The 14,037-nt window shown below is 39.1% G+C and overlaps 1 protein-coding gene across 2 annotated transcripts in view; it reads left to right on the top strand.

The window, feature by feature from the left end:
- LOC126100558 (D-xylose transporter) overlaps window positions 1-14,037 on the top strand; it is a 384,842-nt gene that overhangs the window by 119,495 nt on the left and 251,310 nt on the right. The window lies entirely within an intron of this gene.

The raw sequence follows: 14,037 nt of genomic DNA, 5'->3' as shown, positions 1-14,037 counted from the left end.
TTTCTTAATTACAATAACACAGATGTCAAATGCACACACTTATTGATACAATGTTGGTCAACAGCTAAAATTTTTTCACAGTCAACAAAGACAGTCCTGATCATTCATCATAAGAGTAAACCTGCAGTTTGTTTGCTCAAAGTCTGAGCAGTAAAATACAATGCACACGGAAGTAGTGGATTTCCATGCAGTCTTGAAGAAGTAGTATTGTCCTTCCAACGGTAAGACAGTGCTGACTCTTGACATGCTGACAGGTAATGGGCCACAACAGAGCAAACCCACAGCAGAGTCAGTCGACGTTTCGAAGAATATTGGTAGGTAGGTCATCACAGAGTAGACCCACTGTAGTCCTGGTAGAGATTGTGGTATTGGTGGGCCACCAGAGGTGCAGACCCACTGTAATCCTTGTAGAGATGGCCAGCAGCCATCTGTTGCGACTGTGCAGGTGCACAATCACCACTGAAGACTCTTGCGGATAATAGAGCAAGTCCATAACCACCACTTGTGCACTCACAAAGTTTTTGGAATTGTCCTTAGAACCAGCAATGCTGTTATCCAGTCCCTAGCTGAATTAGTAACACACGTGCAAACACTAACAGTCCCAACTTCTCACATAGTGTCCATATAGTATGACCAACAGAAAAGTGTGCAGTGAAATGAATGCTTACAAGTTAATAATATGATGAACTGGTGTCAATTACAATTTTATGACGTAAGAATACAATTACAATGGTACAAAATACATCATTAAAAACATAACAATACAGATAACATTTGTAGTACAGGCTTTACAAAACAATAGAAATAAACATATACATCAGTGTTACAAGAATTATGACATAAGTAAATACATAAAAGATCAGAATAACTTTTGAAACATCAACTTCACACATGAACATTAAAACAAAACAGAATAAATAATGTCTCAACATCTTTACAAAGTAAATAACATAGTATTAGAAAAATTCTACAACATAGCTCTCATCAGCTAAACACATAAAGACAGGAAAAACACAAATACACACGGGTACCCAAACACATAGTGGGATAACACAAAAGGAAAGGACAGGGTTTGTTTCATTGCAGTATTTTGTAAACAAAACTTTCTTTGCTTCTTGGAGATCTCCCTTCGTTCATCATCATTCCCAAAAAGTCCTATCTATACCTCCTTCCTGTATTCTATTCATATTTTTTTTCAAAATAATTATTTCTGATTGTACAATACTCATTGGGGCCCAAATCGTTTTCATATAACTTCGCATTGCATTCTTTACCTATTCTCCATAGTCAGTTTCTTATATAGTCTACCCCTCTTAAGCTAACTTAAATCTACTGAGCTCAGATGCTAAACTAAGGGACGAGGCAATGCAGCAAAAAAAATAATTAACACAAACATCAATGACAAAAAATAGAAATGGCAAAGCAAGCAGCATAAATTAGCAAAGCAAGTGCAATATTACAACTAATATAAGGCAATGCAGGAAACAAGAAAAACTAGCTTAGAAGAGTAACACAAAGTCAAATTCAGTAACACTATGCCTGACAAACAGCAGCAGCAACTTATATCTAAACATGACAAAGCTCAAGCAGAAAAAATATTACACTAAAGACGATAATGCAGACAAGGGAAATGTATATTCACATCTTAATGTCTATGTAATTAAAGTGGTGCACCATAACAACTTATTGTAAAAAAAATATTACCATGTACTTGAAAAGAAAATTATGTGTTACTGTTACTAGTTCCTTCTTATTGTTCTTTCCTTTCCAAGTGCTCCTTTTTTAAAGAATGTGGATCATAAAATAATTATTTAATAGATCTGTTGACAGAAAGTGTTCACATTAGCAAATGCATTTCATTTTATAAAAGCAATGCTGCAACACAGCTGGAAACCAGATATCAAGTGAAATAAGCAACTACGCAAACCAAAGCATAAAAATATCATTCAATAGTCATGTGGCATTTCGTAAGTCAGTAGAAAAATCTCTCGTAGAAAGACGCTTGTCGTAATCAGGTGTGCAGATGTAAAAATATTTCTTGTCATTTTATTACGCATTTCAGTAAATATCATAAATTACGAGCTGCACAGTATGCTTTCAACAAGGAGATGTCAGTAGCGCGGACAATGGCCTTCCCTTTCTCTTTTTTTTTTTTTTTTTTTCTACCTGTGCTTCAGACGAGGCACTCACACTATTGGCTTGTTCTCCAGGCGTCTGACACACCTGGGTGCCCATGTCGCATTATGTGCAGGTGGTCACTTAACTTTCTTACGGAAATATTTACGACAGCAGTTTCCGCTACAGTGACAGTCTCATATACAAAATTTCACAGGTCAAGAATTAGCGTTGCAAATGTGTAGAAACAAAATCTTATGAATATAACAGTGTCCAAAAAATTCTCGCTGGCATTGTGATACATCCACGCATTTACACACACATTTCAAAACTCTTAAAGTACGATTCTCGGTTTCCAACATCCTTTTTCAAAAGTCAAGAGTCCCTAACTTCTATTCATTACTCATATACATATAAACACGTAATCACATTCCTCATATATGGTAGCATCATCTTATTGACATAAACATACCCCAACAGCATAATACACATCGTCGTCTTAAAAATTACATCATAACACCTCACTCAAATTTCAAAAAGTCGTAGCTTTCTGCAATAATTTCAAACCATAAAAAAATATTCTCTGCTTATTTCAGTAGTGTCATCTGCCTCAAACGTACTTTAAAAATCATGATCTCATACCAAATACATCATTCAAAGCTCTCATTGTATCACAATGGTTCCAAAAAAATATGAAGAGTTCACACAGTACAGACAAAATACAATTTCTTAAGTGTGAAGTAATCCAACTCTGTAATTGCGTAAACATCTGTCACTGACGTAGTAAAAAGATGTTTGTTTCTCTGTTAAATGATCAGATAGCTGTGTAATTTATGTGTTAGAGAAATATGGTACCGATGTGTTAAATTGTATAAGCAAATACCATACTAGCTAGGGCTCCTTGTGCTTGCCAAACACATGGTACACAAAGTAGGCGTGTACCCCCCTGAGGTTTATTGTAATTATACCCTCAGGTGTTACAGATTACAGCAATGGAACGAAATGTATCACGAAAAACTTTCTTTGTAATTCAAAACTCTTTAAAAATAAATGTTTTAAGTACAAAATTAATCACTCAAATACGTGTCCTGTAGCGCTAAATATGCGTCTTGCTGTAAGATAATCTCTGGGAAGTGTCGTAGTTATTGTCCTCCGAAAGCTAAGTTCTGCAGAAGTCAATGTACTTATCTCATGATACACAAAAGTGAAATGCTTTGCGTATAGATAACTTAGTTATTACGCTTATTGCCGTGATGAGGAAAGTACTGTGCTGTAACGTATTGTTGTCCTACGGAAAAGGCTGTCTCCTTGTAGCAATAGCACAAAAGTCACCACTAAAACATGTCTCACTTTATAGAAGAATTCAGAAAAAACTGTGCAGATATAAAACAGATACACCGCAAAAGCAACATTGTAAATTGTCACGCATTAGCAGCGTCGTGATAAAATCGTGTAGCTGTCACATAAACTAACCACTGTGTCATCTGGCATTTCACAGAAAGCACCTCAAATCCAGAATCCACTCTCAAGCAAACCAAAATGTTGCATGAAAATGTCATTAGCAGTGCTGGTATATGTTCTAAGTATGTAAGCCGTATATTCGTTATGTAATCGTGCAACTAACAAGGAGGAATGTATAAATAACAACACTGTGTCGTCTGTTCGCAATAACAATGCATTAGCAATTACTTGTCTAAGTTACCTACGTTCTTGACTGGATGGTTAGTTAGCTTTAAAACATAGTTGCATGTTAACAGTTTCTCAGTGGGACAAATTGTACAAGTAGCGTGAAGTGAAAATTGCAAAGACTAAGTTAAAAAGCAGATTATCTGTCAATAAATGGTTTTACATGAGAAATGTGGTGTAAACCTTTACTCTTCCTAGTACGCAGAGTTTCAACTTCAACGCAATTATCATGTGGTATACGTCGGATTCTGTAAGGTCCATTGTAAACTAGAAAGAATTTGTGACTCAAGTGTTTCTTCTTGTGTGACAATGAATGAGCTTTAATGAGAACTTTCTGACCAATACATAATTTCTTTGCATTTGCTTTACCGTTTAGTTTTCTCCTTTTGTCTGCTGCAGATTTTATATTTTTAAGAGCCAAATCAATTATATCTTTGTGTCGAAGTTTACGTGTATTCGGGAAATGTACAAGCTCTCTGATTCTGTTCGGTGGTTCTTCATTCTTCAGTACAAGAGTAGGTGGTAAAGCAGTGTAATCATGAGGCATTTCATTCAGCACATTTTGAAATAAGTGTAAATATCTGTCCCAATGCTGATGCTTTCTGTGACAATAAAGTCTGCAAAGCTTATTGATTTCTTTCATAATCCGTTCAGACGGGTTACAATGTGGTGAATACAATGAAATAAAAACAGGTTTGATTTTATGATTCCGAAGCATGCGTGACCAAACAGCAGATCTGAATTGCGGTCCGTTATCTGAAATGACTTTACTAACGTGTCCAACTTCACGTAAGAAATTTTTAACAAAGGCGTTGGATACAGACCGTCCAGTGGCTTTACGTAACGGAGTGAAAGAAACAAATTTTGAAGTAAGTTCAACAGCGACTAGAACGTACGAAAATCCATTCGATGTTCTGACAAGGGGTCCCAAAAGATCAACAGCAGCAAATTCTTTTAATTTAGAAGGAATAATTGGAAACAACGGAGCACGATGTGAGATAGTAGACGGTTTCGCCTTTTGACAAAGTTTACAAATAGACAAGACTCTTCGAATTCGCTTTTCCATATTGTTAAAATAACAAGTCGTTCGAAGAATATGATAACATTTTCGTGGGCCAAAATGTGCATAGCTGAAATGAATGTACCAAATGAGCTTATTAACAAAATCGTCTGGAATGCAAAGTACCCATAGCTTGTCATCAACAGTGCAGCGTTTGAAGAGTATGTTGTTTCTAACCAGATAATAATGCCGAATCTGAGTGTGTGTCTTTTCATGCCATTTACTTTTGATATCTTTCCAAATCGGATCTTTATCTTGTTCATGAGCAATGTCCTTTAAAGATGTGGTGATGAAGTTTTCAAAGGCGACTTTCTGAATGTAAAGAATACTGAAATTTTTCTCGAGGTTGCCTTCTGTGTTACTTTTCTCAAGCCCAGCCGGTGCGCGTGACAGCGCGTCCGCAACAATGTTCTCCTTGCCGGGAATGTAGACTATTGTGAAGCGGAATTCTTGCAGAAACAATGCCCAACGTTTTAACCTATCATGATTTAATTTTGAAGACATAAGAAATTGTAATGCACGATGATCACTGTATACTTTTACGTGCTTACCAGAAAGAAAGAAACGGAATTTGTTAAATGCCCAAACGATAGCTAAAGCTTCTAATTCAGTAACGGAATAATTTTTTTCAGATTTTGTTAGCACTCGGCTAGCAAATGCAATGGTTTTCTGAACAGTAGTGTCATTTTCTATGGCTTCTTGAAATAAGTGGGCACCAAGACCGACTTTAGAAGAATCCGTGCTAAGGCAGAAATCTTTTGACAGATCTGGATGAGCTAGTATTGGCGCGTGAAGTAACGCTTCTTTCAAAGAATTGAATTCCAACTGTGCTTGTTCGTCCCAGTTCCAAATAGTATTTTTTCCAGTGAGAGAACAAAGTTTTGGTGTAACTAGAATTTGCATATTCAGAAAACGACGGTAAAAATTTACGAGACCTAGAAAACTGCGGACTTGTCTTTTTGTGGATGGAACTGGAATGGCTCTGATTGCTTCTAACTTTTCAGGATCCGGCTGAATGCCTTCAGAAGAAATAATATGTCCCAAAAACTTCACCTTTGACCTACCGAATTCAGACTTTTCCAAGTTAACTGTAATTCCAGACTCTGCAAAAATACGTAACAAACTGTCGAGGATGCGGTTATGTTGTTCCCATGAAGCTTCTGCTATTAGAATATCGTCCACATATAAGGTGATGTGACGTTTTAAGAACTCAGGTAATATGGAATTTAACCCACGAATGAATGCTGCCGAAGAAATGTTCAAACCAAAAGGAAGTTTCCGAAACTGATAACAAACGCCGAAACAAAGGAAAGCTGTGTATTTTCTGCATTCTGGATGAAGTTCGATCTGATAAAAGCTGGATCTGAGATCAATGGAAGACAATACTTTTACACCATTAAAATTTTGAAGAAGTTCTTCCATCGTCTGCGGCCTGTCTGTTTCAGGAATAATGATAGTATTGATTTGTCTCGAATCTAAGACAAGTCTGATCGATCCATTTTTCTTCTCAACAACATGTAAAGGATTGTTGTATGAGCTTACTGCAGGCTCAATAATGCCCTCGTCAAGCATAGATTGTATTTCTGTTCTAACACGGTCCCTATAATGTGCTGGAATTACGTATGGTCTAACACAAAATTTAGTATGCTCACGAACACGAAATTGGTATTGAAATCCCTTGATTGTTCCTGTTTTGTGAGTAAATACTGTGGAATGTGCTTGTAAAATCTCAAAAAGGTCCTGCCTATCAGTGTCATTACAATTCTCAATTGTTTGAATTTTATTCTGAATTAACTCATTAATTTCAAATATGCCGTCGATGTCATCCCTGTCAGTACTTGCAGAGTGATTGTTAATGTCTAGTTCCGTAGAAAATTCCGAACTGTTATCTAACAGAAGGTAAAGCCGATTAATTTCCTCATCATGGTTTGAGAGCCAGTCTTCAAATTTCAAAGCTATTGACTTACCTTCTTTCTCTAAACTTATTTCAGCATCGTGAAAGCTTAAGATTGCTTTGTATTCATTCAAAAAGTCTACTCCCAGTATAATTTCCGTCGACAATAATGGAACAACAAGAAAGTTCATAGAGAAGCTGTGGCTTTGGCAAACGAATTCTAAATTGGTTTTTTGGCGTACATCTACACTTTTTCCAAAGATTGCACCTTGTAATTTAATCTTACGTAACGGAAGTGTGGGGCAATCGTTCGATTTGTTGCATTTGCTAAAAGCTGTTTCACTAATTACTGAAATGGGACTGCCAGAGTCAAGTACTGCCGTAAATTTTACGTCATTTACAGTAATGTGAATCACAGGATATGCAATGTTGTTATGTTTTACGTCGTGTTCCTGGAGTAAGATGTCCCTAATGTCTTCCATTTTTACGTAATTACTAGCTACGGCAGCTCCGTCGTCAGTTTCATAAGTACGTATTGTGGCTGCCAGTGGTGTGAGTCATTGCCTATTGTCTCTTTGTTGGCGCGCGTCGTTATTGGGATTTGGAGACCTAACTTCTACAAATTCACGTTGACCAGAGGGCCCAGCTCTGTTAGAAACCCGCTAGTTCTGATGAAATTCACGTCTGTCGTTTTGTCGGTAGTTTACATAGTTTCTTTCTTGTCTGTCACGTGGTGGAGGATTTCTCCCTGAGTCGTAACTGCGTGCTGGACCGTTGCGTCTAAAGTTATTCTGTCTCCCTTGATAATAATTGTTTTGGTTCCCATATTGTCTGTTTCTCTGATTGTCTCTGTGATAGTCATTACTGCGGAGAGGTGATCTTTCCCTGTAATTATTACTACTCTGCCAACGGTTGTCATACGGGTGGTGTCTATTTTGGTCACGATTTGTGTGGTGAGAATAGCCTTGTCGCGTCCAGTTATCGTTTCTGTCGTCACGGAATTGTGACGGATGTGACCTGTAGTGATTGTTTTCCTGTTTTCGCATCCCGCGACTGTCTGTGTCAATTTCTAATTCTTGTAACAGTCCCTGAAAAGCTTCAATGTCGTCTTTGCAACGTCCTGCTAAAATAATATGTCGTAAATTTTCAGGCAGTTTGATTAAGCAAATGCGGATGAGTTCTGAGGGGCTGTATGGGTTTGACAGATATTGATTCTTGTGCAACATGTCTTCAAAATATTTCACAAGACTGGAAAATTCAGATTGTTCAAAGTGTTTCATCATCATGATGCTATGTTTTACGCGGTCTTGTGTAGCTTGAGACCAATATGCTGAGAGGAAGGCGTGGTAAAATTCTCCTTCACTGTGACAATCGTGAATGACCGATCGCATTCTTACAGCTGGTTCATTCTCCAAGTAGCCACACATAAATTCTAACCTGTGCTCCAATGACCAGTTGGGAGGAAAACAATGAGAGAATTGATGGAGCCACGCTTGTGGATGAATGTCGTTGGCAGAATTCTTAAATGTTTTGAATTTACGTGTAGTAATGAACAGTTTATAATCAAAATCATCGTGTCGGCGAGTAGCATATCGGTCATTGTTACGTCGTGTCGGCGGTTCCATCTCAAAATTCGGTGTACCTTGCCAATTTCTTTCATAATTACCGAAAAGCCCTGTGTTATTATTTTGTGGCTGTTCCGTATTTCTATGTCCCTCTTCCCTTATTGGGGCGCGAGTGTCCTCTGAAATACGTAATTCTTGTATTAACTGTGTCAGCTGATCTTGTACTTCCCGCATTTCTCTTTTGTATTGCGTATTAATTTGATTCTGATTTTGTTTGAATTTTCTTATTTGTTCATACTCTTCTGTGTCAGTGAAGGCTACGGGTCTTGTGTCATTCAGATCATCATCTACCTTTGTAGATAAGTTAGTGACCTGATCCGAAAGTTCAGCTACTTTCTCCGATAGTGACTCAGTGTGTTTTTCTGAACCAAGTTTCAGAGTGTCCATTTGTGTTGAAATCGAATCTACTGTGTTCTTTAAGTTTTCCTGAGTTTTTGCCAGTTGCGTAACCGAATCGGTAGATGCAACTGAATCAATTTTAGCCCACAAGGTCTCATGATTTTCATGAACAATGGTTTGCAGCTCTTTTATGGCTGCTTCGTGAATCTGTAATGCATTTTCATGCCGCGAAAAAATAGGTTGAAAATGCTCACAAATTTGTGTTTTTACATCATTACAGACTTTTTGACATTTCGATTCAATGTTATGTAATTCAGTAGTTAAGTCTTCACGTGTTTGTTCAAGTGTGGTGTCTAACTTTTGAAGATTTTGTTCCACTGTGTCTAACTTTTTAAGATTTTGTTCCATTGTGTCTAACTTTTGCTGTGTTTGTCTCTGGTGTTGTTCCATTGTGTCTAACTTTTTAAGATTTTGTTCCATTGTGTCTAACTTTTGAAGATTTTGTCCCATCTGTCTCTGATTTTGTTCCATTTGTTGCATTAATTGCAATAATAATGTATTAGTGTCTGGAATCTGTTTCTCTATGCTTTTTGGCAGTGCGTTTTCACCGGCAGCATTCACATTTTGACAAGCAGAAAATGTGTCTTGACTCATTTGAGAAAACGGTGAGGATGCAAAACCTGAATCTACAGTATTTGCAAAATTGTGTCCTATCATTTCGGATTCCTGAGGCGAGCTGTTGCCGACCGATCGATCGATAATGCTTCCCTGTTCACTACCTGTTTGACTGTCTACGCCATTGTTTGACGCCCGCTCCATTTCCCTATGCACAGTTACCAAATTACTACTTTGAACATTAGTTAACTCATTACACAGTGGCGCTAACACATTGCTTTCGTCTTCACTGTCGTTTCTCAGTTTACTTTGGAGCCGAGTGTTACGTTTTTCACACGCCATTATTGTGACAATATTTCACACGATAACACAGAAAAACACAATTTGAAGAGCAAAAATAAGAGAACACATTAACATAGCACTGAAAATAATATCTAGTTAATTGCAGCTGCGAAATACTTGGTGCAAATCTACATGCATGCCACAACTGTTTTACAGTACAACAATGAAAGACTGCAACTACAAAGGAGATTCTCTCTACAATTACGCACTAGCAATAAACAAAAGCTACACTAATTACACAAACTACAAGAAAAAATCAGAAGATTCCAGTGAGGTATCCTAGGCTAAGGGTCGCCATATGAAACGTCCCCTTAGAACAATTGTACATATGAAACGTCCACTTAGAACAAATTATACAAGACTGTGCTTAACTTGGCACACAATAATTTTAGCGCAACGCAATCTGACTATCAAAGATCCCTGCAAAAGAATGGCCCTGAGTAACATTAAACTATACCTTTCACAAATAACTTACCTCACAAAAATCTTCGTTACTGGAACTACTGCAATACAGCGAGCACCACTACTGCCAGCTAAATAAAAGATTCAAACTACTGAAGGCACTAACTACTGATAGGGATAGTTAGCAAATGAAAGATATTAATAGAGAACAAACAATGTATTTACCTTAATATTCATAATTGACATCCAGTATTACAAAACTCCGCCATCTCTCTCCCCACATCCACCACTGCTGGCGGCTCACCTCCAACTGCCCAACGCTACGCGCTGTTCACATCCAGCTGTAGCAGTTCATGACAACAATGGCAGACAACAATGCAAACTAGCCACATACTGCACACAGCACAGCCAGTGATTTTCATATAGAGCGCTACGTGGCATTACCCATATAAAAATCTAAACAGCCTACTTACACAGTCACAGTGAGAACAGCGGGCGCTTTTGCCCCAAAATTTTGGTTATTTATTCCCACCACCGTGTTTGGGGCAAAGAGGCTGTCCAATCGAGGAGCCCCTGCACTTGCTCAGTATCATCCTCACGATTATTAATGTTCGTCTTGTATGCCAACAGTGGGAAGTTTCCGCTGCGTTCCCCAATTTTTTCATGAAAGGAGCGATATTCGTGTCCGTCACATTAGCAACAGTACTAAGTCGTCCCCACCATTTAAAGTTATTTGGAGAGGAAGTTTCATAGCCAGCCAAAGTGGCCGAGTGGTTCTAGGCGCTACAGTCTGGAACCACGCGACCGCTACGGTCGCAGGTTCGAATCCTGCCTCGGGCATGGATGTGCCTGACGTCCTTAGGTTAGTTATGGGACTGATGACCTCAGAAGTTAAGTCCCACAGTGCTCAGAGCCATTTGACCCATTTTTTGTAGTTTCATAGCATTTGTGTTGTTGCCACCGTTCACTGATTTCCCAGACACCGTCTGGTGTTGACGGGTGCACACTCTGCTGATTTTGGGAAAATGTGAGTTTCGCAGTCTGCAGTAACGCGATCCTTACTCTGAACAACACGCAACTTACATCTTCTGGCACGCAACTTGAATTGTCCATTTGGTTATACACTGACGAGCCAAAACATTATGACGACCTGCTTAATAGCTTCTTGGGCGATCTTTGGAGCGCAATAAATCACCTGTTCTGAGTATCATTTGTTCTACAGTTCTTGGTAGGGTTGTGGAGGTATGTAGTAGCGAATGTCCAAGCACAAGTCATGTAATTCCCGTAAAAAACGGGCTTATGACACGTGTACTCGGTGATGGCACCTTGTAGCGACCCAGAACGGGTTCAACCGGATTCACTTCAGGCAAATTTGGTGACCGAGACATCAACGTGAGCTCAGAATCATGCTCTTCAAATCACTGTACCACGAGTCTTTGAGACACGAACAGTTATTCAGCTGAAATACATCTTTGTCGGGGAAAACATCGATGAATGTGTACGGCTGTCAGCTTGTCTTCCATTACTACCACAGGTCCCATCCAAGCGCAGGAGACTGTGTATCAGAGCATAATACTGTTGCCACCAGCCTGCGTCCGTGGTGCGCTGCACGTTTCGAGCCGACATTCAGCTCGATAATGGTCTTTACGGAGGTGACCGTCGAGCAGGTGCAGTAAGAAACAGGATTCATTTGCCCAGGTTCCCATTTATTCGTGGTCCTGTCTCGCTGATCCCGTGCAACCTGGAATCGTAACTGGCGATGTCGTTGCGTCAGTGTGGGAACACATAGGGGTCTTCTGTTGCGGAGCCAAATGTTCAACAATGTGTGCTCCGAAACACTTGTGCCTGCACCTGCGTTGCGCTGTTTCGCCAGAGATGCCATAGACCGCCGCCTACCCCACGTTACAGAGCAGGAAATCCTCCGAACGTCACGTTCTGTGCAGGGTCGTGGACATCCAGCCATTTAGCGCCTGGTGGCAGATTCACTGCCTCTATACCACTTTCCGTAGGTGCTCACCACAGTAGCACGTAAATAAATATCTGTTACATTCGGACTTTATTTAAATTACAAGATCGTTTAAAATATCTTACAAGTATTTCATGGTTAAGTGATCCATTAATAATAAATATGACATGTTGCATACCTACGCTAATTGAGACGGTGTAGTTGTGCACAGTGCCCAAACTCAACGATCATTCCTTATTATTCAGCGAAGTTAACGGCCATGACACTCTCTTATCTTGTTTGATTATAAATCTGTTTATTGGCTAGAGATAGCTGTTTCGATTTTCCTCTTGCATTATAAGTTTGCTGTGTGATTATTTGCCTAATGACCTTCAAGTATTCAGACGTAATAAGCAACAACCTTTTATAGCAACGTCATAGCATGAAACAAATCCAAGTTAGAGTGGCCACACAAACAGGCAACACTTTCAGCTGTGAAAGAAAACAACATTGTCGTGATAGCGATACGGTACAGATAAACCCAAGAAAGCGATTGAGCATGCGCAATGCGACAATGGTGTTAAGTTTTGCTTGTACATGGATGGGTCTGGTACTGAGGCGAGCGTCTTTTATCCTTCTTCTAATCATTATTAATTTTTTCTTTAGGTTTTAGTACTGTGATGGCATTCTGCGAAAGATGTATGCCTCAGTTGAAACTTACGGCTTCGGTTCGTATTCTACATATCTTGTTTGTATGTAGTGTCCAGACTCTCTGCTGTGACGTATCTAGATAGATCTACATACGTATAACAACGTTGGCAACTGCATTTCGTCTGCCGTTCCGTATTTGTTAAATTAAGTTAGGAACTAATTTCGTATGACAGCAGCTTCAAAATTGTGAAATCACTGCTATAAAAAATTAACTATTAACTTAATTCAACAAATATAGAACAACAGTCAAACAAGAACTGCCAATGATTTTATTGTTTGTCGATACATCTAAACAATATATACATTACTCGATAGTGACAATAATAGGCGAGACGGATCTGTAGTGAAAGTGAATGAAATGAAAGTTAACTACACAAAGGAATGAGTCTGGACACTACTCATAGCCGGCGGGTGTGGCCGAGCGGTTCTAGGCGCTACAGTCTGGAAACGCGAGACCGCTACGGTCGCAGGTTCGAATCCTGTCTCGGGCATGGATGTGTGTGATGTCCTTATGTTAGTTAAGTTTAAGTAGTTCTAAGTTCTAGTGGACTGATGACCTCAGCAGTTAAGTCCGATAGTGCTCTGAGCCATTTGAACCATTTGAACCACTACTCATAAATGTCACCCGCTGACTTTTACTACGCTTAAGCCCTATGGAACATAAACTATATATTTTAGCTTGCAGTATATCTAATCCACCTAGATCGTACGAGAAACCAGTTTAGTCAAGTCTATATTGCACAACGCAGGAACCCGTTAACATTCAATGAAATCGCACCTGGGTACCATAACTCGTGCGTAAACTGGCCATCATATACGCAAAGACTAATGAGATCTGGTATACGCACTGGGCCTTTATTTATTTAAGAATTTTTGATGGAGAAAATAACCTGCCATAAATGCTTTTAGAAATATCTACTTCACGGCCATTACTGATTTCTGGCAGTCGTACCCAACTTCAGGTGGGTACGCTTGTTTCATTGCGCCACTCTTTCCGTCAACAGCATGTCCTCCGCTCCGGCACTACATGGGGATAGTGGCATAGTTAGCGTCACTTTATATGCTTTGTGAATGTCTTTAGTAATACAGAAAAATATGCTAATGTGGCTGCAAACGACAACATACACTGATGAGCCGAAACATTATGACCACCTGCTTAATACCTCGTTTGTCCGTCTTTGGAACGAAACACTTCACTGATACCGTTTATCAGGCATCCGACAGTTTGTTGGTAGGTTTTTGCAGGTACGTGGAATTAGATTTCTACGCACACGTCGTATAATTCCCGTGAATAACGGATGAC

Source organism: Schistocerca cancellata, chromosome 9 (assembly GCF_023864275.1).
Source record: "Schistocerca cancellata isolate TAMUIC-IGC-003103 chromosome 9, iqSchCanc2.1, whole genome shotgun sequence".
NCBI lineage: Eukaryota > Metazoa > Arthropoda > Insecta > Orthoptera > Acrididae > Schistocerca > Schistocerca cancellata.
Note: the sequence above shows the minus strand (reverse complement) of the source record. Positions and strands in the feature narration are given on the sequence as shown.